Source organism: Lynx rufus, unplaced genomic scaffold (assembly GCF_022079265.1).
Source record: "Lynx rufus isolate CCGP_SWC_20201006 ecotype Redwood Valley unplaced genomic scaffold, mLynRuf1.p SCAF_14, whole genome shotgun sequence".
In the NCBI taxonomy this organism is placed as follows: Eukaryota; Metazoa; Chordata; class Mammalia; order Carnivora; family Felidae; genus Lynx; species Lynx rufus.
Genome location: NW_025814828.1, coordinates 8,236,731 through 8,262,914, shown reverse-complemented (window position 1 = coordinate 8,262,914; position 26,184 = coordinate 8,236,731). Strand labels below are relative to the sequence as shown.

Genomic DNA, 26,184 nt, shown 5'->3' with positions numbered 1-26,184 from the left:
TTACTTGAGTGGTTTGTCAGAAAAAGAAACTCTGACATGTACTTCGCTACTGAAATACTTTGATGTCTTTCCATTGCTCTTTGAATCCAGTACAGAGTCCGTGACCTTGTTTGTAAGACCCTCTGGGATCTGAATCCACCTCTCCACTTCTTCATCACTAGTCTATCACTATCTGTCCCCTTCTCAAATTCTGTCTCAAACAAAATAAACTCTTTCAGCTCCTTGAATGCGCCTCGTGGTGCTCTTCCCTCTGCCTGGAACATTATCACTTACTCTTGATTGCTTGCTGTTCTCAAGAGCCAAGTTCAAGGCCTGACCTGATGTCACTTTTTGATTAAAAATGTTGACTTTGGCTTTGCCTTTTATATTAACAGTGATACACTCTGTAATTCTTTACAGCTCACAGAGTGATATTTGCTTCCCTCATAGGGATTCAAAGTAATTTTTAATGGAATATATTTGACAAGGATAAAAGGGCAGATTCAATACCTTACTGTCGCTATCAAGAATAAACGTAGTAGAAGGGCGCCCAGCTGGCTCAGTCGGTGGAACATGTGACTCTTGACTTCGGGGTCATGAGTTCAAGCCCCACGTTGGGTGCAGAGCTTACTTAAAAAAAAATAAAGGTGATAGAACAGATGTTAATCAGCTGTGGTAATTGGTCATAAACTTTAATCCTACTCAAGGATTTCTCGGTGGTCGTAGATAAGCTGTAGACTCCGTTAACAAGGTTTTTCCTAGCTCTACCATATTTTTAAATGCTATTAACATTTTGGCTGTGAAATTTTCTTTTTCTCTTCATGTCTAGGATGCCAGGAATGGACCATTTTGTCTAATTATAACAGTACTTGGACCTTATGAGGAATTCATAGAAAATCACTTGTGAAAATGCCTGCTTAAAAACACTGACACAAATGCATGCAATTAAAATTAATCAGAAATATTGTTTTGCAAAAATTATGCTCAGAGCCCTGTGTTAAGCCTGTGGAAAACACAGATAAGCTCATACTTTACATCAAATTTTGCAGGATGGCCAGCCATCCCTGTTTGCCTGGGTCTTGGGGGATGGAGTGGGGTTCCTACGATACATGCAGGGCTTTCAGTGGTAAAGGTGGAAAGTCCCCAGAAAACCGGGATGGTTTGATCACCCTAGTTACTTATCATGGTATAGGTTCATATCGTGAGTCATTTTATGGAAAACTATACAATTAATTTTAACAAAAAATGATTTATTTTAATTTTTGTATGTTTATTTTGAGAGAGGGAGAGGGTGAGTAGGGTAGTGGCAGAGGGAGAGGGAGAGGGAGAGGGAGAGAGAGAGAGAGAGAGAGAGAGAGAGAATCCCAAGCAGGCTCTGCACTGACAGTGCAGAGGTTTGATCTCCCAAACGGTGAGATGGTGGCCTGACCTGAATCGAAATCAAGAGTGGGATACTTAACTGGCTCAGCTGCCCAGGCGCCCCATATTAAATGTTTGGATCAGGTGGGCAGAGAAGAGATATGAAGGCACTCACAATCCAAGAACATAGCATGATCAAAGACAACATGGTGTGAAACCATAAAGACTACCTCAAGAACTAGTTTACAAGGCTTGAAGACAAGTGTAGGTCAGGAGATCAGAAAATTAAGAGGCCAAATTCAAACATCTTCCAAATTCCAAGCCCGGAGTGGGGGTGGGAGGAGGGGTAGACCTTATCTGCTGAGTGCTAGGGTGCTAATTTTGGATAATTTGGAAAATTTTGGCCATCTGTGACTGACATTATGATATAATAAAAGTAATGTTTTTGAAGGAGTAGTCTAAGCCTTGTCTTGATCCTTCATTTTTAAGAGAATGGAGAAATTGGCAGGAAATTGTGTTCATCCAGAAGACAGCATCATTGCAGGCTTTGCTTTTTTTAATGGTTATTTATCTTGAGAGAGAGAGAGAGAGAGAGAGAGAGTTCAAGTGGGGGAGGGGCAGAGAGAGAAGGAGAGAGAAAATTCCAAGCAGGCTCTGCACGGTCAGCACAGAGCCTGACGCAGGGCTCGAACTCACAAACCGTGAGATCATGACCTGAGCCGAAATCAAGAGTTGGATGCTTAACCGACTGAGCCAGCCAGGTGCCCCTGCTTTTTTTTTTTTTTTTTTTTTAAGAGACTTTATTTTTCAGAGCAGTTTAGGTTTACAACACAATTGAGGGGAAGATGTGGAGATTTCCCATACTTCTACATGGGTGCATGGCCTCCTCCTCTATCAACATCCCCCACCAAAGTGGTACATTTGTTAAAAGTGACGAACCTACGTTGACACATTATCATCACTCAAAGCCCATCGTTGTACGGTCTGTGGGCTCAGACACATGTGTAACGACGCGCATCCACCGTTGCAGGTCACACACAGTAGTTTCACTGCCTTTAACCCCTGACAATCACTGATCTTCCTACCGTCTCCACAGTTTTGCCTTTTCCATAACGTCGTACAGTTGGAATCATATAGTATGTAGCCTTTTCAGTTAGCTTCTTCTCGCTGATTTTTTTTTTTTTCCCGCTGTCCAGCTTTGGATAATTCTACAGGCCATTCTATAAGAGCCAAGGATCACATTTCTACTCATGCTGGAATAATCATGGGAACATGAGGTTTTGCAGGAGGCAGCAGCTTCAGAGGGCTAGAGGACACACACACACTCCAGTGGAAATGGCTGATGTTGTGGTGCCGTGTGTGTGTGTGTGTGGTTATAAATATCCCAGCTTCCTTATCAGATCACCAATGTGGATCCTGCACCATCTCCCCAGCACCCTCCACCTGTATGGATTGAGCCATAGTTAGCCCACTTTGCTTCAGGTTCATCCTGGGAATTCTTCCTATGAATCACTTTCATACAATTCCTCACCTCAGGTCTACTTCTGGGGAACCTAGCATAAGAATTCCCTCATGTAGAAAATTTGCAAATCATTATAAAGTGTAAAGAAAAAAGAACAAGAAAGAGATCACACACCATTCTCCACCCCCAAGGCACCCACCATCTGTCTTTTTCTATGAATTAATAAACAATTTATTGAGGCATATTTTGCATATCACATAATTCACCCTTTCAAGTATATATTCTGATTAGTTTTTAGTAAATTTTGCAAAGTTGTCCATCCAGGACCGCAAATCTTAGAACTGTTTTGTTACCCCAAGCAGACCCATAATACCCATTTAAATGGCATTCATCCTCATTTTCCTTCACCCCAGCCCCTGGCAACCACTAATCTACTTTCTGTCTCTATAGATTTACCCATTCTGGCATTTTATATAAATGGTATCATGAAATATGCGGTCTCTTGTGTCTTCCTTAGTTTCACATGATGTTTTTGAGGTTCAGCCATGTTGCATTATGTATCAGTTCTTTATTCTTTTTCACTGCCCAATACTATTCCGTTGTATGGACATACTACCTTTTGTTTATTCATCACTTGGTGGACGTTTGGCTTGTTTTCACTTTTTGGACTTATGATGAATAAGGCTGTTATGAACATTCATGTATAAGTCTTTGCTTGGCCAGTTCTCTTAGATAGATTACCTAAGAGTGTGATTCTGGGTCATATTGTAACTCTATGTTTAAGTTTTTAAGGAATTGCCCGAATGTTTTGCAAAGTGACTAGACCCTTTTACAAGGTCATCAATAGATGAGGGTTCTAGTTTCTCTATATCCTTGCAAAGAATTGTAATATAGTAATTGATGTCTGGGAGACTATATTTGTAGAGTTGTGATCTAAGTTTTTCTCAAATCTGAATGGATTTTTTAAACTTCTTTGTTACAATTGCAGTACATTTTATTTTTTATTTTATTTTATTATTTTTATTTAAATTCAAGTTAGTTAACATACACTGTAGTCTTGGCAATACATCTTAAAAATATCTGATCCCCATTCAGGTCCACAGAAACCTCAGAACTCAGAAAGCCTGTATAATTTGCGTCTTTGTTTATTGTGTCTGTCTTCACTCTGTCCTGTCACTCCGTCTTCTCTCTCAACCCCTCTGTATATTTGATTAAGCATGCCTAATCAGTCTTATCTTTCTTTTACCTTCTTAACAGCAGCTGACCAAGTACTTTTTCGATTTTAATGGGAGAATTTTTTTATTTTTATTAAAAAAAATTTTTTTGACATTTATTTATTTTTGAGAGACAGAGAGAGCACAAGTGCGGAGGGGCAGAGAGAGAAGGAGACAGAATCGGAAGCAGGCTCCAGGCTCCAGGCTCTGAGCTGTTAGCACAGAGCCCGACGCAGGGCTTGAACTCACAAACCGTGAGATCATGACCTGAGCCGAAGTTGGACGCTCAACAGACTGAGCCACCCAGGAGCTCCAGGGAGCATTTTAAAAAATATAATGTATTGTCAAATTGGCCAACATACAGTGTGTAAAGTGTGCTTTTGGTTTTTGGGGTAGATTCCCGTGGTTCATCGCTTACATACAGCACCCAGTGCTCATCCCAACAAGTGCCCTCCTCCATGCCCATCACCCATTTTCCCCTCTCCCCCCCTCCATCAACCCTCAGTTTGTTCTCTGTATTTAAGAGTCTCTTATGGCTTGCCTCCCTCCCTCTGTGTTTGTAACTGTTTTTTTTCCTTCCTCTCCCCCACGGTCTTCTGTTAAGTTTCTCAGGATCCACATATGAGTGAAAACATATGCTATCTGTCCTTCTCTGACTGACTTATGTCACTCAGCATAATACCCTCCAGTTCCATCCACGTTGCTGCAAATGGCAGGATTTCATTCTTTCTCATTGCCAAGTAGTATTCCATTGTGTATATAAACCACATCTTTATCCATTCATCAGTTGATGGACATTTAGGCTCTTTCCATAGTTTGGCTATTGTTGAAGGTGCTGCTATAAACATTGGGGTACAAGTGCCCCTATGCATCAGCACCCTGTATCCCTGGGGTAAATTCCTAGCAGTGATATTGCTGGGTTGTAGTGTAGTTCTATCTTTAATTTTTTGAGGAACATCCACAGTTTTCCAGAGCGGCTGCACCAGTTTGCATTCCCACCAACAGCGCAAGAGGGTTCCCGTTTCTTAATTGGAGCATTTTGAATGTGTCTCATCGCTGAGCTGCAGGCTGATGTACTGGCTTCTCATAAGCTAGCGAGAAGTTACCAGGTTACACAGATGAAGGGGGACTTGGGACGTGAGGGCAAAAGTGCTTGCAGTGAGGTAAATTTTCTTCTGCAAGTCGCTTAATGAGACAGCACCACATGAGTAGGCTGGTCTGGATTTTGTCACTCTCATGTATCAACCTTTCCCCTCCAAACGAGCTTATCAGGTTCCTCATGAGATAATTTTGTTAGGACTCAGCATTTCAGCAGGCAGTAGCCAAACACCTCCTTCCCTTTGCTCAGAGAAGCTCCCTGTTTTTATAGAAAACAAGAAGAGCTTGCTGAAATACTTCTCAAAGGCAGGCTTTATAAATGGGTATATTTTCCCAGGTTCTGTATAATCTCACAAACTCCTAGAAACATAGTGTGTCTCCTTCTCTGCAATCTTCTGCCTGATATTCATGCATAAGGAGCTTTAAGAATGGTTATAAAATTCCTCATTATTTAAAAGTGTAGAACAAACCAATATAAATTCCAGTGCAGCAAGTGACTGTATCTCATTTTCCTATGTACAGATATAGACAATAGGATTATAGAACAAACAACAGAATATGGGATTTGTTTTAATGTTTATTTGTTTTTGAGAGGCAGAAACAGAGCGTGAGTGGGGGAGGGACAGACAGAGAGAGGGAGACACAGAACCCGAAGCAGGCTCCAGGCTCTGAGCTGTCAGCACAGAACCCGATGCGGGGCTCGAACTCACAAACTGTGAGATCATGACCTGAGTAGACGTCAGGTGCTTAACCGACTGAGCCTCCCAGGCACCCCCACGATTATTTTTTAATAATAGCTTTATCGAGATATAATCGATATACTCAAAATTCACCCTTTTCAGGTGTATGAATAAGGGTTTTGTACTTATTTACTAACTTCCTTATTTGTAACTATCATCACTGTCTAATTCTGGGACATTTTCATCACCCCCAAAAGACATCCAGTGTCGTTCAGCAGTCACTCGTTCCTCCCTTCCCCCCAGCCTTGGGAGACCACTAATCTGCTTTATGTCTCTCTGGATCTGCTTATTCTGGACATTTCATATCAGTGGAATCATACAATGTATCATCTTTTTGTGACTGACTTCTTTCACTTAGCATGACGTTTCCAAGATTCATCCATGCTGTGGCATGTGTCCGTACTTCACTCCCTTTTGTTGCTGAACAGTCTTCCACTGCATGGAGAGACCGCATTTTGTCTATCCGTTCATCATTTGGCAGACAGTTGGGTTGTTTCACTTTTTTGGCCAGTGCTGCTACGAGCATTCCATGTACAAGTTCTTGTATGGACAGTAAGTTTTCACTTCTGTTGGGTGTATTCCTAGGAGTAGAATTGCTGGGTCATATGGTAGCTCTATGTTACAAAATGGCTACACTCTCTTAAACTCACAGTAATCATGGGAAGTGATGATTATATTTGTAGATCAGGAAATGGTGGCCCAGAGAGCTTTAAAAATCTACCTAAACTAATAAACCATGGGATTTATTCTATTAAATAAATTTTACTCTTTCCCACTTGCTTTTGTGGTGGGGCTCAAGAATCCTGCGGCCCGTAGATTTTTGTAGTGTTCTCCATCTCGCAGCGTGCTCAGGAGTTAGCATTTTCAGGAAACCCATTTCTCCTGAAAGACTCACTCCTCTAACCCCTCAACAGCATGCGTGCCGTGCCACAGTTATTCCTAGCAGATCTCTTCCCAGGACTGACCCCATGGGATAGTTGCAGCACAATCTTCTCTTGAAGACAGCAAACATCCCAGCTTTGTTTCCTGTTTTAAATTACTGGGAACTGATGCCCCAGGACCATGCGATTACTTTTGCTTGTGACTGCGTTCATATGTCCCATCCTTCTATGCCAATCTCAGTAGCCTTATTGCCTCCTGTAGCTCTACAGTTATTACGATCACGACATTTTGGAGCTATGCACACAAAGGACCAGCACCACAAAGCAGTTTTGATGGCAAAATGGCCTGAATACATAAGCTACCTGGGTGGGCTCATTCAATAAGTGAAGCTATTGATATTCCTTGAAATGGTAAGGCAATTCACAATACACCAACACGCAACGCCTGTGTGCAGACCCTCCCCTTCAGGGCACTGTGCAGGGTATGACAGAAGGCTGGCCAGGAAGGCATCACTGGGGCCCTGTACTCTTGAGGGGGCTTATAAACATTCAAGAAGGGGAAGATAAATACCCAAGGGCTGGGCTATGCTTTTGGCTCTGAAGCTGGCCACACTGGCAAAGCATCCGTTACTTGGCAAAATGGACCTGGGCAGCCAACGTGAATAATTCAGCATCTCCCTCTCGTGAGATTTTAGGAGCTGACATGCTCCCATTTGATGATAATTATTCATCAAAGTGATGCCTGCAATGAGCAGATTTTCATTTTTGCAAAATTCTCATATAGGTCTGGCACATTTCTTGTTAATTTTATTCCTTAGCACTTTACAGATTTATTTTTGTTTCTTTCATGGCTGTTTTGCTTTCCTAGATGAAATCTAGTTTTCCATTATGTCTTCAACATGGTTATTGTTGGCATGTAGGAAATCTATTAACTTGTATGTTGACCTTACTGCTTTTGTATTAGTTCTAATAAATTTTAAATTAACACGGTTGGAGTTGTAGCTAGGAAATCATTTATCTCCCAATAACAATAGTTTGGGATAATCTTTTTTTAGGGGGTGGGGGCGATAGTCTTTTTTCTTTAAGGTTTCTTTTCATCTTCTTGTCATATGTATTGATGAGATCTTCGGGTATGATGTTGAATGTGGGCATGTTTGTCTTGCTACTGACTATAATGGGGCCACTTCTCAGTTTCTACTGTTAAACAAGGATGCTTTCTATCACTTTCTGGTAGATACCCCGTGACTAAGATGAAGCAGTTCTTTCTATCTTGATTTATTAATAGTTATGCTTTTCTTTAATGTGCAAGCCTTTGAAATTTTGTAAAATATATTTTAGCATCTGTTGAGATGACAATGTTATTTTCCTCCTCCTTTAATGTAAACACGTAGAGAATTCCATCAATAGCTGTCTTGATGTTGAACCTCCTTGAATCCCTGGGATAAAGCCTACTTGATAATGATTGATTATTATGGAGCTTTTAATTTACTTTAAAGCTTTGTGATCATTCTCCATTAAAAAATACTTACCGAGTATGCCAAAATACCTAATGAACCATGAAGTTGTTTGAAATTATGGTAGGGAATACAAATAGACTAGTTGGCTATACTGTTTGCTTTTTTTCTTTTCTTTTCTTTCTTTCTTTCTTTCTTTCTTTCTTTCTTTCTTTCTTTCGAGTAATTCCATTCCATGCAGACATGAGCAATGGGATTTCATCTTCAAGAGAAATGCCTTCTTGGCTGGGTAGACCCTATTTTTTTTCTGGTAATTCATCTGGTCTCTAACATTGAGTAGCCTTCTGGCTTAGTTTGTATGTTTAACCAACCTGGTCAAATGCACCTAAGCTGCCACAACCATCACATGCTGACAAAACTCTTTTTGGAGCTTGTGGAAATTACTACAACCATGAAATTTTGTTGATTTCAGTGGTTGCAGAGGCTACAGCTTTTTCTTCCATCAGTTGTCAAGAGCAGTTAGTAGACTGCAGTTCAGAGTATAAATTGTCCGGTTTCACACTCCAGCTCTGGCTGCCAAAACCTTAATTCTCAGTTTCATCATTTTTAGAATGGGACTATTAAAATACCTTGTGAGCTACCGTAGATATTAAATGAGTAAATAGAAAGCACTTAGAATAGTACCCAGGGCATAGTAAGTATTATATATGTGTTAGCTGTGATTTTAAATAATCAAATTGGAGTTGTTAATTTGGCAGGAGTTTTGTTATAGACACCATTGTCTTGTGATCACACATGAAATATTTTTTCTTATATGTGACTCATGGAAACACATCCCATGTGGAATTTGACTAGTCCTTTACTCATTCAGGGCATTTCTGAAAATAGGCAGTTTTGTTTGACTAAGTGTTTTTCCAGTTAAAAAAAAAGGGGGGGGGGCTGGCTTATTTTTCCAAAATATTTTACGTTTGGGAAAACTCAGAAGGATGAGATTGAAGCTGATTATCGGAATAGGCCGATCGGTCTCCTGATACGAAGAGAAAAATCATTTAACGTTGGTTGCTTATAGTCAACAAGCAGTGGGACTTGGAGAATATGAGTTGAGTGGCAAGCGGTGACCCCCACCTCTCACTGCGCCCCGTGGGGCTCTTCTGCTACCTGCGTGTTGACTAGGAGAGTTAGCAGTTAGCTGAAGTCGCTTATAGGGGGACTCAAGATGGAGAGGGAGATTGTGCGTGGGCTCTGCTCCCAGACTCCGTGGGTTCAGAGCTGAGCTTCACCACTGCTCACCAGCCAGTTGACCTTCGATAGGTTTCCAATGCTTCAGTTTTCTCATCTGTAAAATGGCAATGATACTAATTAACTCCTAGAACTTTGGGGAGAATTTTTAAGAGAAAATCCCTGTTCGGGGCCAACATAGGACCCGGCACACAGGAAGTGGTCCATCAGTGGTGTATCATTTAGTACAAAGCATTTATTGTCTGTGATCTTTATTCTAGCCTGCAGGTCATATCTCTAGCTGGGCAGCGTGTTCTACGTGAAAATTCGATGACAGAGGAATTCACTGCCTTTCATTTTTGAAACAACTCAGTGGGTTTTTAGTATATTCACAGTATTCACAGCTGTGTGCAACCATCACCCCAGTCAATTTGAGAACATTCAGGTCCCTTCAAAAAGAAACCTCACACCTTTTAGCTCTCACCTCCCTCCACACACACCCCACCCTCCTTGCTAGCCCTAAGCAACCATTAATTTCCTTTCTGTCTCCATGGTTTTGCCTATTCTGGACCTTTCATATAAATGGAATTCTACAATATTTAGTCCTTTGTGACTGGCTTCTTTCATGTAGTTTAATGTTTCCATGCTTCATTTGTGTTGTAGCAGGTATCAGTGCATGATCCTTTTTTATGGCTGAATGATATTCCCCTGGATTCATAGAACACATTTTGTTTATCCCTGATCCACTCATGGACAATTTGGTCTTTTTACCTTTTGACCAATAGGAATAATGCTGCAGTGACCATTCACGTACAAGTTTTTGCATGGGCATATGTGTTCAATTCATGTACACGTTTTTGCATGGGCATATGTGTTCAATTCACGTACACATTTTTGCATGGGCATATGTGTTCAATTCTCTTGAGTATGTACCTAGGAACAGAATTATTGGTTCATATCCCATATGAGGAATTGTGAGACCATTTTCCAAAGTGGCCGCACCGTTTTAACATTCCCACCAGAAGTGTGTGAAGGTTCCAGTTTCTCTACCTCCTCGCCAACACTTGTTATTGTCTATCTTTTTAATTATAGCCATCCTAATAGGTATGGAGTGGTGTCTCATTGTGGTTCTGACTTTAATTTCCCTAATGAGTAATGATTCCACGCATCTTTTCATGTGTTTATTGGCCATTTGTAGGTCTTCTTTGGGAAAATGTCTATTTAGATCCAATTTTTAAATTGGGCTGTCTTTTTAAGTATTGAGCTGCAACACCGGTCATTATCATTGAGCTACTCTCTGGCAGGCCAGTGCTGCTCACGTGTCTGTGCACATAGGTCCCCTGGGGCCCTGGTTAAAATGCAGATTCTGCTTCACAAGGTTCAGGGTGGGGCCTGAGATTCTGCATTTCCCAATAGTGCTGCTGTTCAGGGACCCTACTAAAGTATAAAACAAAATTATATTATTTGCAGGGGCTTAATTTCCCCCACAGTGTGAAAGATCCGCAGGAAACACAAGTTCAGAAAAGAGGCTGGAAATGAAAAACGCAATTTAACGAGGTTAATTGTGAACCCCAGGGGTTTGTTCAAACGAGTTGCTTTTTTTGGTGGCCATCACTCATAGTTTCCTCACCTGCCCTCCAGGATATATTATTTCACTTCTGGAGGGATCTTTCTGGCCTTTAATGAGTCCTGGCCATAGTTGAGCCTCGTTGCAAGTGGCTGCTGATATAATTTGGAGGTGCTTTATGTTCTGCTGTTGAGACATTAAAATGGAAAATATGAGGCCAGAAATGATTTCTCTCGGGATGCACATACATGGTTAGAGCTCATAGTGGACCTGTCAACATCTTCTCCTCTGCCCCTCCTTGGGGGAGATTTTGTCTCCTGACGCAGTTTTGAATGAGACTTTAATAAGTCCCGAGTCTCGTACCTTTTACAGTAAAATATTTGCCCAGATGAAGTCATCTCCTTTCAGAGATTTCTCTCTGAAAATACAGCTAAACCCACAAGCTGTGAGGAATTATAATAATTCATTTAGAGATACCTTTTGGGCAGCTGGAAGCACTGGGAATTTTCTGGATCTTAGCTTTGGGGAAGTTAGGCAGGCTGGAGATCTCTGCCCCCAGATAGGTGACCCTTAGGGAATTTGCCGTAGCCTAAGGTGAGGGGGACTGTGGGAGATGGGTTCACTTGTCGAGTTATTTCATCAAGGTCTTATTTCTGGGACTTGGAATAATTGAGTTTTGCACACATATTGATGAAATTGGAAAATGTTCACCCTAAAGTAATATGACTGTTAACTTTTAAATTTCGCTGAAATAACAAAATTAATTTATAAAGTCATAATACAGCAATGCTGTAGCATCGCCATACAGATAACACTGTGAGGCTAAGGATTTGTAATCTTTATTTCGTAGTTCAGAAGGCAAGTTCATAATCTGTCCTCGAAGTTGTTTACTTTTTCCAAGTGGGCGTGTGCTTCTCCAAGTGTTTCTCTGAGGCGAGTCCCCTTGAGTGAAAGCAGCATCTTCGATCACGGAAGCCAAAAAGACCCTCCACGTGCACCGACTTGGGCAATAACCCGGAGAAACAATATCCCGTTCCTGAGATGGGGGAGTTTCCACCTTGCTGTTCGCTGGCTGGCCTTAGGAGATGGCAGTCGGGGTGCCCGTGCCTGGCCACTGGGGACCCTGGGATCCACTCTGTCCCGAGCACAGCAATGCTGCCTTTACATCTTTTTCATGCTGAGCCTCTATCCCTTTACTGTTCTTTAAAAAGTGTAGAAATGCCCCATTCTCCGTCACTTCCTCCCCATCCCTCCTCTCCTTCCCTTCTTTCCTTTTTATCCTTTGAAATTTAGTGAGCTCACTCTTGCATGCTAGAGAAGGTGCCAGACGTTAGAACATAGTGTCCCCTTGAGACGATGCCCATGGTAAGGGCAGCCTTTGCACAGTTGTAGGCTGGGGACCATAAAGGGGGGAGTACAGGCTTGGGCAGAAGGAGGATGAGTTCCCTTTTGGCTGTGTGATTTTCAGAGCCGGGGGGCCATTCAAATCGAGGTGCCTCATAGGTAACTGTAGAGCTGAGAAGAGGGGTTGACGGGTAGAAATAACAAAATGACTGAGGGTTGATGGGGGGTGGGAGGGAGGGGAAGGTGGGTGATGGGTATTGAGGGCACCTTTTGGGATGAGCACTGGGTGTTGTATGGAAACCAATCTGACAATAGATTTCATATATTGGAAAAAAAATAAACACCCAGAAAGGCATGGAAAGACTAAAAAAAAAAGAAAAAGAAATAAAATGAATTGAATCTAACAAAATGGATTGTAACAAGGATAAATAAAAATTCATAAAGGTAAATGCAGAAAAATCACCTGTATGAATCCTGGATAGAGGGGACACAACTTAAAATTAGGTGTATGTGTTTTAACTAAGAATCAGTTGTCAGTGTATGCTAACTTATTGGGGCAATTTCCAAAAAATAAACGTTTTCTTGGATTGCGTCAATAGAAGTATAGCGTCTAGATTTAGGGAGGTGATAGTCCTGTTGTGTTATAGGTGGGTCAAGACTACAATTAGAATAATGCATTTAGGTCTTAGCTCATGAGCTGTACAAAAATGGGGGGGGGCAGGCTGGATTTGGCCTACCCATGCTCCATAGACTTCTGTTGTGCCAGACAGCCACTTATTACATCTAACACGACTCCTAGGTGTGTAATTTTGGCTAAGTTTGTTAGGACCACATTTATACTCACATCATAAGGGTGACCATGAAGATTAAATGTGGAAGCACATGTCACACCCTTGGTACAGTGCCCGACACATAATAGCCTGAGATACCAACTAAATGGAAGCGGCCCTCGGTGGGTTTCTTTGGTCACATGATCTTGGGTAATCCCTTCGACATTCTGGGCTTCTGCTCTTCTGCAAAGAAAAGGGAATATGGTCAGTTAAGATGATTCCGGAAGCCACTTCTCCGGTGGCAAGTGCTTGAGCAGAACCCCTGAAGCGGTCTCCCCGGCACTCTCTTTCTGGTCATGGGTGCCCACTGGCGTCACCGGGAAAGCCAGTGTGTCGGAGTTAGTGACCGCGAGAGCAGCCCTCACATGGCGATGGATGGGCAGTTGGCAGGCAGTCACTCCCCCTTCTATCACGGCAGCGTGTGAGCCGAGCTCGCACAGTCGCCCTGCAGGATGGACTCCCAGTTGCCCTGGGCGATGGCTGCCTTGTTAACTCACATTCATTGACTCCTTTCCCTTCTCTGTCCCACTTCGCCACTCCCCTGCCAGCGTTTTCTGGGGTCACCTCCTGTGGTAGGCAGAATATTGGCTCCTAAGAGATGTCCAAGAGATGTCCGTGTCCCGATCCCAGAACCTTATGTGGCGGAAGGGACTTTACACATGTGGGTTCAATGAAGAATCTCTAGCTGGAGAGATGAGCCTGGATTATCCAGGTGGGCCCAGTGTCGTCACTCAGAGGTGAAAAAGGGAGGCAGCCAGATTCAGCGAAGGAGGTATGATGACAGAAGGGAGAGATTGGAAAATGCTCCGGTGCTGCCTTTGAAGTTGGAGGAAGAGGCCACAAACAAGGAAATGCAGGTGGCTTCTCGAAGCTAGAAAAGGCAAGGAAATGGGTTCCCTTAGAGTCCCTAAGAGGAACCCAGCCCCCGCCAACACGTCGGTTCTAGCCCAGTGTGTCCCATTTTGCACTTCTGACCTCCAGAACTCAAAGATAATCAGGTTTTTTGTGTTGAGCCCCTAAATTTGTGGTAATTGATCACGGCAGCAGCATGAAACTAATACCCCTCCTAAAGCAACTATTTGTCCGCGAATCTTTGCTTCAGCATCTGCTTCTGGGGGGACCCAAATTAAGACACTTCCCAGTCTGACATTGTGTGTTTATTTCTATGTCGCTTAAGATATCAATGCTTTTTAATTGTCCGTAGCAGTTGGTTATTGTGTACTTCGAGATGCTTGATGTTGCTCTAAAGCTAGTCAGAAAGAGGGAATAAACTCACTTCTTCCCTGTGTAGAGTTTACCATCGAACCATGGAAATAAGCCACAGATAATTCTAGCATGCGCCTTGTGCTATTCAGTGCTTTTTATCACTGAGTCACGTAACTGTAAGTATTTATTAAGCTTCCACTGTGAACATTGATCAGATCAATAGGGTGGATAAATATATGCTATAGTCTCTGCCAACAAAAAAGGAAATTCTCAAATCTAATTTTTTAATAAAATGACAGTAATGGCCTAAAAGAGGCCAAACTCATTTTGTCTCTAAAATAAAAGGAGAACAAGGAGTTCTAAGTGAAAACAATGCAGGGATCCCATTTTAGGGAAATCGAAGCACTGCTTTCACCCCCTGGTTCCCATAAAAAGCACGGAAAGTTTATTTTGTTCCCAAGGAAATTCACTGTTGTTTAGCTCCTGAACCATCAACACATTTTTAAAAATTATAATTTACTGCCGCATTTGGCTGCGAAACATACTGAAAGAAGGTTGAAGTCAGATTCACAAGATATGAGTTCGAATTCTGGATCCATTACTTCATACAGTCATGTGACCTCAGGCAAAAATGTAACCGCTCTGAACTGCATCTGTTAACCAACCACGGTGATGTCAGCCTCTAAGGTCATTTGGCCAATGGAGGCCAGCACGCGCTCGTGTTCCAAGCCTTTCGCTATTTTACGGAGTTGGGCATCTAGAAGAGTAAACCTCTTCAACCTTCTGGGCTCCAATTCTGGAGTCCCTCTTCCATCCATTTCTGCTGGTAGGACTGAAATCCCCTCCCAGGCTTCCCCCTTTTTTCTGCAGTCCCTCGCTCTAATTTCAGTCAGGAGTACCCAACATGTGCTAACAGTTTAATCCTAAAGGTGTGGGGTCTGCCTTCCGGGTCGTCCCAGGTGAAAACTTCAGCAAGTGTCTGGCTGCAACACAAAGCTAATTGCTGGAACAGTCTGAATGTTTCCGTGGCTTAACACATTAGAACTTACTTTTTTTTTTTTTTTTGGTAGCATTGGAATGACATCAGGGGTTTGAAGGGCACACTTCCGTGTGGGCATTCAAGGACTCAGGCTTCTCCCGTCTCGTGGCTCCTCCAGGTCCAATCCGTGTGCTCCGTGGAGTGGGGTGAGAATGTGGCACGTCCCACGAGCCTGACCTGCAGGGGACACGCATCACTCCTGCTTGCATTCTGTTGACCAGGACTCCATCATATGGCCCCGTCCTAGCTGCAAGGGGAATGTGGACTCCTGGCTTAGCATAAATCCTTTGTCATCAGCTTGCCATTTCTTCCTCGCTGTGCTTCTCTCAAAATGTTGCTATGTGGGTTAAAAATGCAAAATAGACGTAAGTTCCTTTTAGAGCAAAATTGTGCTATAAACGAAAAGGATTTTTTCCCCCTGAAAGCAAGCTTGTTACATGTTATGACTGGGTTCTCCTGAACACGGTTAGGCACCTAATAAGTTAATGACTTGAGCCGTCATCACCAGGTCTTAACATTGCTCTTATGGGGGAATGCCTACCCAGTTCCAAACTACTGGCCTAAAAATAGGCTCTTGGAACTTATTTCATAAGTTAGTGGCTTCCTCTACCAGCTTTGTAGAGTGCGTGTTCATTTTGATTCGATTTCTGCTTGATCACAGTTTGATTCCATGTATATTTAGTTTGTGATTTTATGCTAATTTTACATCTTGTCTGTATTAGCGATAAGGTGCAGTTGCCTCTCAGCCTTGACTTCCAGAGTCACTGGTGACACTTGTTGCCTACTCTATCTATGTCAGGTACTCTCTAAGTACATTCTCATTTTAATCCTCCTGGTAATGCTGCAAGGTATGCATGATTACCTCTATTTGATTATTGAGAAAACCAACTTGGAGAGCGTAACTATGCTACTTTTCTATTACTTTTGTGGCAAATTACTACAAACTTAGTGACTGTGTTCTGTACTAGAGGCTCTTGGGGGAGAATCAACTGTGAGCTCGTTCAGGTTGTTGGCAGAACTCAGTTCCTTGTGGCTGTAGGACTGAGGTCTCTGCTGCCTTGCTGGCTGTAGGCTTGGGCTCTTTCTCAGCTTGGAGAGGTCACCAGCCTTCCTTGGCTCATGGTCCCTCCATCTTTAAAGCCACAAATGCTGTGTCAAATCCTTCTCATGGTTGCAATCTCTCTGACTTCCGCCTTTTTAAAAGTTTTTTTTTCTTTAATTTTAATTCCAGTATAGGTAACATACAGTGTTATATTAGTTTCAGGTATACAATATCATGGTTCACCAATTCTATTCATTACTCAGTGCTCATTCTGAGAAGTGTACTCTTTAATTCCTATCACATATTTCACCCAGACTTCTGCCTTTTAAAGGGCACAGCCGGATAATCTCCATATCCTAAGGTTAGGTGACTTGGGACTTTAATTACGTCTACAAAATCCCTTTGTAACAGTACCTCGATTAGTGTTTGATTAACCAGAGGATGGGAATCTTGTGGGGGCCATGTTTAGAATTCTGCCTGCCCCAGTAACTAACTTGCCTCAATTGGCACAGCTAGAGAGTTGGAAAGCAAGCTTTCCCAGCATTAGTCCCTTTTCTGTCTATCAGGTTGCCCTTCTTGCAGAGAGGAGTGGTGGGCAATACCTGAAGAGAATGTCCAGCCCCAATTCCTAACCTAGAGGCATAGAATTTAAATAATTCCTACATTAAAAGTTATAGATTTAACATTTTTTAAATTGTGCATCAAAGTAATACTCTTTTCCAAATGCCACCACCGGAGAGATGGTATGCTTGTGGGCTACCCAGACAGATCTGGATAAATTCTAAGAGCCACCGTTTATTCATTCTGAAATGCCAAGCCTCAGTTTCAGCACTGTATAGTGGGATAATAATAGTATCTTACAGTTGCATCATGAGAGACTGAAGCAATGACACTTATAAATGTTTTTCATAATTCCTGGCACACGGTAAGCACTCAGTTGTTAACCATCACCTCCGCCAGCATTATCCTCATCATCGTGTTGTGGTCCTCGCCGGCCATCAGCCCAGACAGCAAGTGCATATTAAGTGTATCAAGTATTTATATCCCGTATGATAACATGTAAGACAAATCACGTGCATTTGTCAAATGGGAGGAAAAACTATTATGCCCCCGATCTCATTGCTGACTTGACTTTGCTTCTGAAAACCTCAGCTGTGGATTAATAAGTGTAAGACTTGCTGATTTTTCCATCTCTTGGAGACTCAGGAATAAAAGGGGAGGATTTTTTCTGTGCCACTCATGTAACTGAGCGTTTGTCTGCTTGGTTCCGATTCCGCTGGTCACTTAAATGGATATAAGTTTCATGTCATAATTCACAAGCCCTTGTGTCACTTTCAGGGCCCTCCTCTCAACGTGTCCTCCTCCTTTTCCCTCTTGATCCAAGACCCATTATTGGAAGGTCTCTAACATATGTTTCATTTTACTTTTACTCCAGACTCGAGCTTGCTGTAAACAAGAAATTTATTTTTAGTATTTTTGCTCTGCATTTTATTCAGATCTTTTCTCTTTCTGCATTTGCACCACATTCCTAGGCTGCTGTGAAGCCAACTTTTTCAATGTGAGAAAACGAAATGTCATGGAATGAAGGCTTGGTGGCGACCAACGGAAGTGCCTGTTGAGTCCTCTGTGGGAGGAAGCTGGAGACCCCTGGATGGTTTAAGCAGAGATTTGAGCGAAGAATTATGAAGGACAGAGGTGGTAGGAGGAACCCCCGGGACTGGTTCTAAGCAGCATACGCTGAAGAAAACGTGGGGCTGTCCAGACCTCCGTTAGGATGGGGGAGTGTGGGTGGGAGAGGCCACTGTGGTATAGACACTCCTCCGCCCACCGCAGCCTCTAGAAATCAGCAGTGGAAACGTTCCATGGTATGGTAGTGTTGCAGTTGGAGCTGCAGTCCGAGCTTTGGATTTAATCACCTTACATCAGTTCTATGTATTATTCAAACGTAGGGAGAGGAGAGAAATTTCTAGTGAACAAAACCTTGTGAAAGCCTTCTGGCTCTGCTACCTCCCCCCTGCATTTAACCCAGCCGCCTGTGACGTCCTTTACAAGGTGATGCGCGTCTTTTGCTTTCTGTGTTAGCCTTTTAGCATTCTCATCGTCTAAGCCACGGTTTCTCCACTGTGACCCTCGGACATTTGGGGCTGGGTCATTCTTTGTTTTCCCTCGGCATTTGCTCCACACCCGGAGAGCCTTAGGCAGGAACACCTGAAGCCCTGCTCCTGAGGGCTCTTTTTGGTTTTTCTTCTGATGATGGGCAGTGCTAGGGAGTTAATGCCTATGAAAGGAGCCCTGGGCAAGTGTTGGATGGGGAGGCGCCGGAGAGCTGGGACAAATGTGCGGCGTGGTCCACACTGTCTCCCAGCACTCTCTGATGGGATCGGGCCCCAGTGGCCACAGAAGTGGCTTGTTTGATAACGCACCTCTACCGATGTCTGCCCCTTCGCTGACTCCCCTCCCAAATAAACTGTATATATTCATATCCTTGTCTCAGGGTCCACTCGTAGGGGAACGCGAGCTGAGACTCCGTGTTCCAAACATTGCAATTCGGGATGTCTGGAGAAACCTTGAGCCAGTTCTCTAAGATTTGTCCATGAAACGCCATTGATCAGTGTTGTCACCAAGCACTCTAAGGCCTACATCCTGGGTGGGCCAGGCCACGCTGGGGATGGGTGCGCGCTGCTGTGTGTCTGCGCCGATGTGGACATTGTTATTTCTCGTGGGTTTGTTCTGAGTAAAGCTCTTGGAAATTGTGTTTTCCCACAAGTTCCACAAATGTTTCCACATTTTAGAAATTGTTTGAGCATGCTCTAAGCTGTGACTTTGAAAGTCAAACAGTTTTGGCTGGTGATATTATTTTTAAAGAAACAAAACAGTCTTGTTTTGTTTTTAATTCTGGCTTTTGTTATGCTTTGCAATCCTTTTCTGCTCTGGGGGCCTTTACTTCCTTTGTTTAGTGCGTGGCTTTGCAGAAGGCTCATGCAAGTATTTGGTAGACATTTTTATACAGATGTGATTACAGTGAATTTTCCTGGTAATACTTTACATTCTAAAGCCCTTATAACATAGAATGTTTCATTTAATCCTCACCCAAATCTGGGATGATAGGATTAGCATCACGCCTTAATGAAAGAGAAAGCCAAGTTCCAGAAAGTTTAAGTGAGTTTCTGTTTAGCACTTTTAACTAGTCACGAATTAACGTAAAACTTTCATCAATGTGATCAGTGGTTCTTCAAAGACCGCAAAGAAGGACCACATGCTCTCCAAGGGGTGTAGAGCTGTAGGATGTGGGGAAACATGGGGAGGAGAGGACACAGCCCTCAGCAGCAGCTAGCACGCAGAGAAAATGAACACAAGTGAGTCAGAGACTATAGCAGCATGTCCCCAGGTGCTTTTCTGACCTTCCAGGAAATCTTCACTATTGCCGTCAGTCTCCAGCGACCTCTCAGCACCATGAAAGCTGTGATCCATCTTTCCTGCGGCAGCAGCTAGGAGAGCATGGCACCCCTGTGTCGGTTCACACAATCTAGTGCAAGTTTTTATCTTGCTTGTGCTAAGGTTGTGCCTGGCAAGAAGAGGAAGTACACGACTGTTTCAAACGTCGACATTGGATTTTGAGGCGAGGTCCGAAGCAAATTGGTTCTGTTCCTGCCAAGGACTGGAATCTTACCTCTGGTACCCAGCCCGGTGTCAGAGTCCCCACTGACAGTTGCCATCCCTAAGACTGAGCTCAGTCTCATTTCTTAAGCCTTTGCCTGTTGCCCAGTGTCAGTACCGGGGTTGCTCCTATGGGAACCCAACCCGATTACCTCCTCTGGGTCCTTCTACCAACAATGAACCTGAGTCATGACTAAGGCATTCTGCACTAACCAGGATTTATTTGGAAAACAGAAAACCTTTAGCTATTTCAAGAAGAAAGTGATTTGATACAAGAGTTGGAGGCTTACTAAGGAACTGGAGAGGCTGGCAGCCACCTTTATCGAAATGGGGCGGATAGTAACATAAAGAAAGAACAACCGGTGATCTCAGCTACCTGCCGTGGCCAGAAGCACCTGGCATCACCTCCCATCGCTCATCTGCCAGAGCCCACACACCTGCCTGCCACCACCACGCTGGGCATTGGCTTCTCTCCTGCCCCGTGAGTGTGTCCTGTTTGTGTGGCCTCACTCTGAACCGCGATGACACAAAGCCTGGAGAAGGTAGCTCACACACTTCTAGCCTCAGAGGTACTGGGAACAGCGTAAAAGAAAGAACATAGTGCTGAGTAGCTACTGATAGTACAGGCTATATCCTGTCTCTAGAAATTTTCTGAAGCTGAGTATTGAGCCTTTAAGTAGGACACTTAAAGAGGACAGTGTTGCTCCTCCAAAGTCAAAGATGCTAAGAAAAACATTTCTTATCTGGAGCTCTGTAACGGTGGCCTTGCAGATGCCACTGCCCCGGAAGCTCTGGTGCTGTCCAGCCACCGTCGACCCCACCGTGTTCTTCAACGTCACCGTGGATGGTAAGCCCTTGGGCCATGTCTCCTTTGAGCCGGTTGCAGACAAAGTTCCAAAGACAGCAGAAAACTTTCGTGCTCGGAGCACTGGGGAGAAAGGATTTGGTGATAAAGGTTCCTGCTTTCGCAGGATTATTTGGGAATTTCTGTGCCAGGACTGTGCCTGCACATGCCATAATGGCACTGGTGGCCAGTCCATCTAGGGGGAGAAATCTGACGATGAGAATTTCATCCGGAAGCACACGGGTCCTGGCATCTTGTCCATGGCACACGCTGGACCCAACACAAATGCTTCCCAGGTTTTCATCCCCACTGCCAAGACTGAGTGGTTGGATGGCAAGCATGTGGCCTCTGGCAAGGTGAAAGAGGGAAGGAATATTGCAGAAGCCATGGAGGGCTTTGGCTCCAGGAATGCCAAGGCCAACAGGAAGACCACTATTGCTGACCAACACTTGACTTGTGTTTTATCTTAACTACCAGACCATTGCTTGTGTAGCTCATGAAGGCACCCCTTCACCCCCATCTGCTGGAAATATCCTATAATCTCTGTGCTCTCGCTGCAGTTCTGTGGGTTCCATATTTTCCTAATACTCCCCTCCAAGTCTAGCTGGATTGTGGAGTTATGTTTATGATAATGAAAGAAAAACTAAACAGCAACAATAACACCAACCAAAGATTCTGTAATGGTTCTAATAGTGGATGTGAATCATTTGTATCAAGTGATTTGATACAAGAGTTGGAGGCTTACTAACTAGTCCAAGCAGAACTACCAGGAAAATTGGGCAACTCTCTGTACCCACACCCTTACTCTGCGCAGTATAGTTGTACCCTGAGATTTCCTTATTTCCTGGTAAAATATGTACCACACTTTAGTCAGCTGACTCAGTGTCTATTCTACTCCTGTATGCCAAGGTCACAGTCTTGGATACGTTTTGGGCTAAGTCTGCTCCTCCAGAGACGAGTCTTGGAAAAAGTCCCCAAGAGGCAGTGGGGACTGGCCAGTGGGTCATCCCTGAATACCTGCTCCATCACATAGTCGTCCAGGGCATGGCACTTGGCTGAGTGCTAACACCACTGTGGCTTTTGCTTTTAGTGGCATATTATACTTGTCATCTGATTCACAACATTTGCTTCCAGAAGCTGTGCTTTTGGCCTGGGTACAAGACTAAAAGGCTGAAGCAACCATGAAATTGACCTAATGCTGTTTAAAAATGTTACTGCTTCTTACGAGTCATGAAGTCTGATTTACTCCTCATAGAATGCTAATAATCAGGTTTCTTTTCATCGCAAAGTGAAATAGTCTTTGTATATTCATGCTTAGGTATTGGGAAGGAAATTTTACTCTGTTTAATAGATTAATTAATAGTAAATATGAAGCCGTGATGTATTTTTTTTTTCCCTCAAGAACATTTCATAAAACCAGAACTCAGTAAAGCCAGTTGTTCTTTTGGATAAGCCAAATAAAAGGTGTTCTACCTAAGCACCTAGGGACTCTTGATTTAATCTAACTGAAATACTAACTTCAATTTTTTTAAGACTTCAATAACTGATAGTTCTAATTTATTTCTTCTGAGAAATTTGTGTTGGAATTCTAATCGATATTATTCTAAAGATTAAAAAAATTCTGGTTGGAAAGTAGAGATATATCTACTATTAAAATTTTGTTTCTTTGGGGGCACCTGGGTGGCTCAGTCGGTTGAGCGTCCGACTTCGGCTCAGGTCATGATCTCACAGTTTGTGGGTTCAAGCCCCGCATCAGGCTCTGTGCTCACCGGTTGCTCAGAGCCTGGAGCCTGCTTCAGATTCTGTGTCTCCTTCTCTCTCTGCCCCTCCCCCACCCACGCTTTGTCTCACTCTGTTTCTCAAAAACAAATAAATGTAAAAAAAAAATTAAAAAATTTTGTTTCTTTGATAATGATTAGCAAGCAAACGGAAGGGCATAAGAGCTTAATAATGAAAATATTAAATTTTAAGATCATTTTCCAAAGTAGATAGTTAATTAACTGGAAGCTGTACTCTTTTCTTGCTCTATATTGAATTGTCCTTTACTTGCACTGAGCACTGGCTTATTGTTTCTTCTTGCTGTCTCTCATTTTGTTTTCATGAAGTAAAGGCTCTTCATATGATTTTTCTGTTGACAATGGTAACATGTCAGCAAGATGTTTTACAACAGAGTAGTTTTGGGGTTGCATCTGACTCTCTGTGACCTTTCACGTATGATATGTTAGACCCCTAGACAGATATAAAGATGAGACATCAAGACTAAGAATGCTAAGAGACATGTTCTGGAAAATAAGGCCTGCAGGAAATCATTCTAAGCGAATCAACAATAACTTATCAAAGGGTATAATGTTTCAGTTCTAGGAGAAACCAAGAATACTGGAATTTGTTCCAGAACTTCACTTCACCTTGATTTAATGTATAAACATGAATGTGAAATTATGCCAGTTCCTTCTAGACTTAAACTGTGATATGAAATGAGGAACTGGTAGCTGTGATCAAGTTCCTGATTCTTACAAATGATGAAGATGTGCAAAGTATATTTCCAGTCTTTGTATAAACGCATTAATGTTCTGGCTCATTGGAGTATTTTTCTGATTAACCAGTGGATACGTACTTATATGTGTGTGCTTGCCTGGAAGAGAGAAATGCTTACTCTTGATTAATGTGCTTCTGATTATATACATCTTGTGGGGTTTCATAAAAGTGCACTCCTTAATCTCCACCACATATTTCCCCCATCCCCCCACCCACCTCCCCTCTGGTAACCATTGGTTTGTTCTCTATCGTCAAGAGTCTGTTTCTTGGTTTCCCTCTCTCTCTCTTTCCTTTGCTCATTTGTGTTGTTTGTTAAATTCCACATATGAGCGTAATCATACGGTATGTCTTTGACTGACTTATTTCGCTTAGCATAATACTCTCTAGTTCTATCCATCCGTGTCATTGCAAATGGCAAGATTTCATTCTTTTTAAATGACTGACTAGTATTCCATCAAATATACATGCATATATATTTGTACATACCGCGTCTTCTTTAGCCATTTCTTTATCGATGGACACTTGAGCTGCTTCCATGATTTGGCCATTGTACATAATGCTGCTATAAACATAGGGGTGCATATATCTTTTTGAATTGGCGTTTTCATACTTTCTGGGCAAATACCTGTTAGTGCGATTACTGGAGTGCAGGGCAGTTCTGTTTTTAACTTTGTGAGGAACTTTGATACTGTTTTCCATAGTGGCTGCACCAGTTTGCATTCATTCCCACCGACAGTGCAAGAAGAACCGGTTCCCCTCTCTCCACATCCTTGGCAACACTTATTTTTTTCTTGTGTTTTTAGTGTAGCCATTCTGACAGGTGTGAGGTGATATCTCATTATGGTTTCATTTATTTATTTTTAAAAAAAATTTTTTTTTTCAACGTTTTTATTTATTTTGGGGACAGAGAGAGACAGAGCATGAACGGGGGAGGGGCAGAGAGAGAGGGAGACACAGAATCGGAAACAGGCTCCAGGCTCCGAGCCATCCGCCCAGAGCCTGACGCGGGGCTTGAACTCACGGACCGTGAGATCGTGACCTGGCTGAAGTCGGACGCTTAACCGACTGTGCCACCCAGGCGCCCCTCATTATGGTTTTAATTTGCATCTCCCTGATGTTCTTTTCGTGTGTCTGTTGGCCATCGGGATGTCTTCTTTGGAAAAATGTCTGTTGGTGTCTTCTGCCCATTTTTTATTGGATTATTTGATTTTGGGGGGTGTTGGGTTGTCTACGTTCTTTATATCTTTTGGACACTAACCCTTTATTGGGTATGTCATTTGCAAATATCTTCTCGCATCCTGTAAGTTGCCTTTTAGTTTTGTTGGGTGTTTCTTTCACTGTGCAGAAGCTTTTTATTTTGCTGTAGTCCATTAGTTTATTTTTGCTTTTTTTCTCTTGCCTCAGGGGACTTATCTAGAAAAATGTTCCTGTGGCTGATGTCAGAGAAATTACTGCCTTGCTCTCTTCTGGGATTTTTAAGGTTTCAGGTCTCATGTTTAGGTCCTTAATCCATTTTGAGTTTATTTTTGTGTATGATGTAAGGAAGTGGTCCAGTTTCTTTCTTTTGCATGTAGCTGACCAGTTTTCCCAACGCCATTTGTTGAAGAGACTCTCTTTTTCCCAGTGGATATTCTTTCCTGCTTTGTTGAAGGTTAATTGACCATACAGTTGTGGGTTCATTTTGGGGTTTTTTATTCTGGTCTGTTGATCTATGTGTCTATTTTTGTGCCAGTACCATACTGTTTTGATGACTACAGCTTTGTAATGTGACCCGAAGTCTGGAATTGTGATACCTCCTGATTTTTTTTTTTCATAAGTGGGTATTTCAACTCTTCATCACTTAATTACAGTCAGTAATTAAATCATTCAAGGAATTTTAACATCTTGAAAACACTTATTTCAAATAATATATTCATTTAATGTCTTTTTTGTTTTCTTATGAGTTTTCTAATAAAAAGTATTTTCTTTATTTTCAGCTCAGTGCCTTTTAAAAATGGTATTAATATGTGGTCTTAAGGATCCATGTATTCCAGGTGCTCAAGGGTCATTGTGTTTTTTTTAAATAACTTATTTGTGGTGGGTTTTCTCCCTAAAGCAGAAATTACTCCAAATACACATGGCCTTGAGATTTCACAATTAGGCAATTAAATTAGAAAAATGACAACTGGCATGTGTTCAAAGTAATAAAGTTCCAAAAATAGAAAGTGAATCAAATTAACATAAAGGCATTAACTTTTTTCTGGGTGGCATGAGTTTGCAAAAGTCTTGAGTAATGAGATTTGCTTATTCTCAAAATAGCCAGAGAACCTTGAGTGACATTGCATTTCAAAGGTGGGGGCCGGAGGGAAGGTCGCTGTCGGTATTGGAGTGCCAAAAGGGCAGAGATTTCACTTCGAAATCACCTAGGCTAGTACATGCCGCTCTACTTTGAAATCTTTACCTAGTACTGTAAAGAAATTATTTTGTGTGTGTGGATTATCAAATGATTTATAAAACGATCCCTGGATCTGGAAATTTAGATGGCTTTTAAAACTTTATTTTTGTTGAGTTTCCCATGCTGTTTATATTTTCCTAACATTCAAGTAATGATAAAGTTTTATTTTTTTCATTTTAAAAAGAATCAATTCCATATAGTATTCCCATTGTGTGGGATCGTTGGCTCTAAGCTTTGTGCTTTCTTGATGTATCAGTTATATGCTAACAGGCTTTAAAAAT

General features: G+C 42.4%; 1 protein-coding gene and 1 pseudogene across 1 annotated transcript in view; both read left to right on the top strand.

The window, feature by feature from the left end:
• ARHGAP6 (Rho GTPase activating protein 6) overlaps positions 1–26,184 on the top strand; it is a 449,432-nt gene that overhangs the window by 70,318 nt on the left and 352,930 nt on the right. The window lies entirely within an intron of this gene.
• Positions 20,811–21,405, top strand: LOC124509344 (peptidyl-prolyl cis-trans isomerase A-like; annotated as a pseudogene).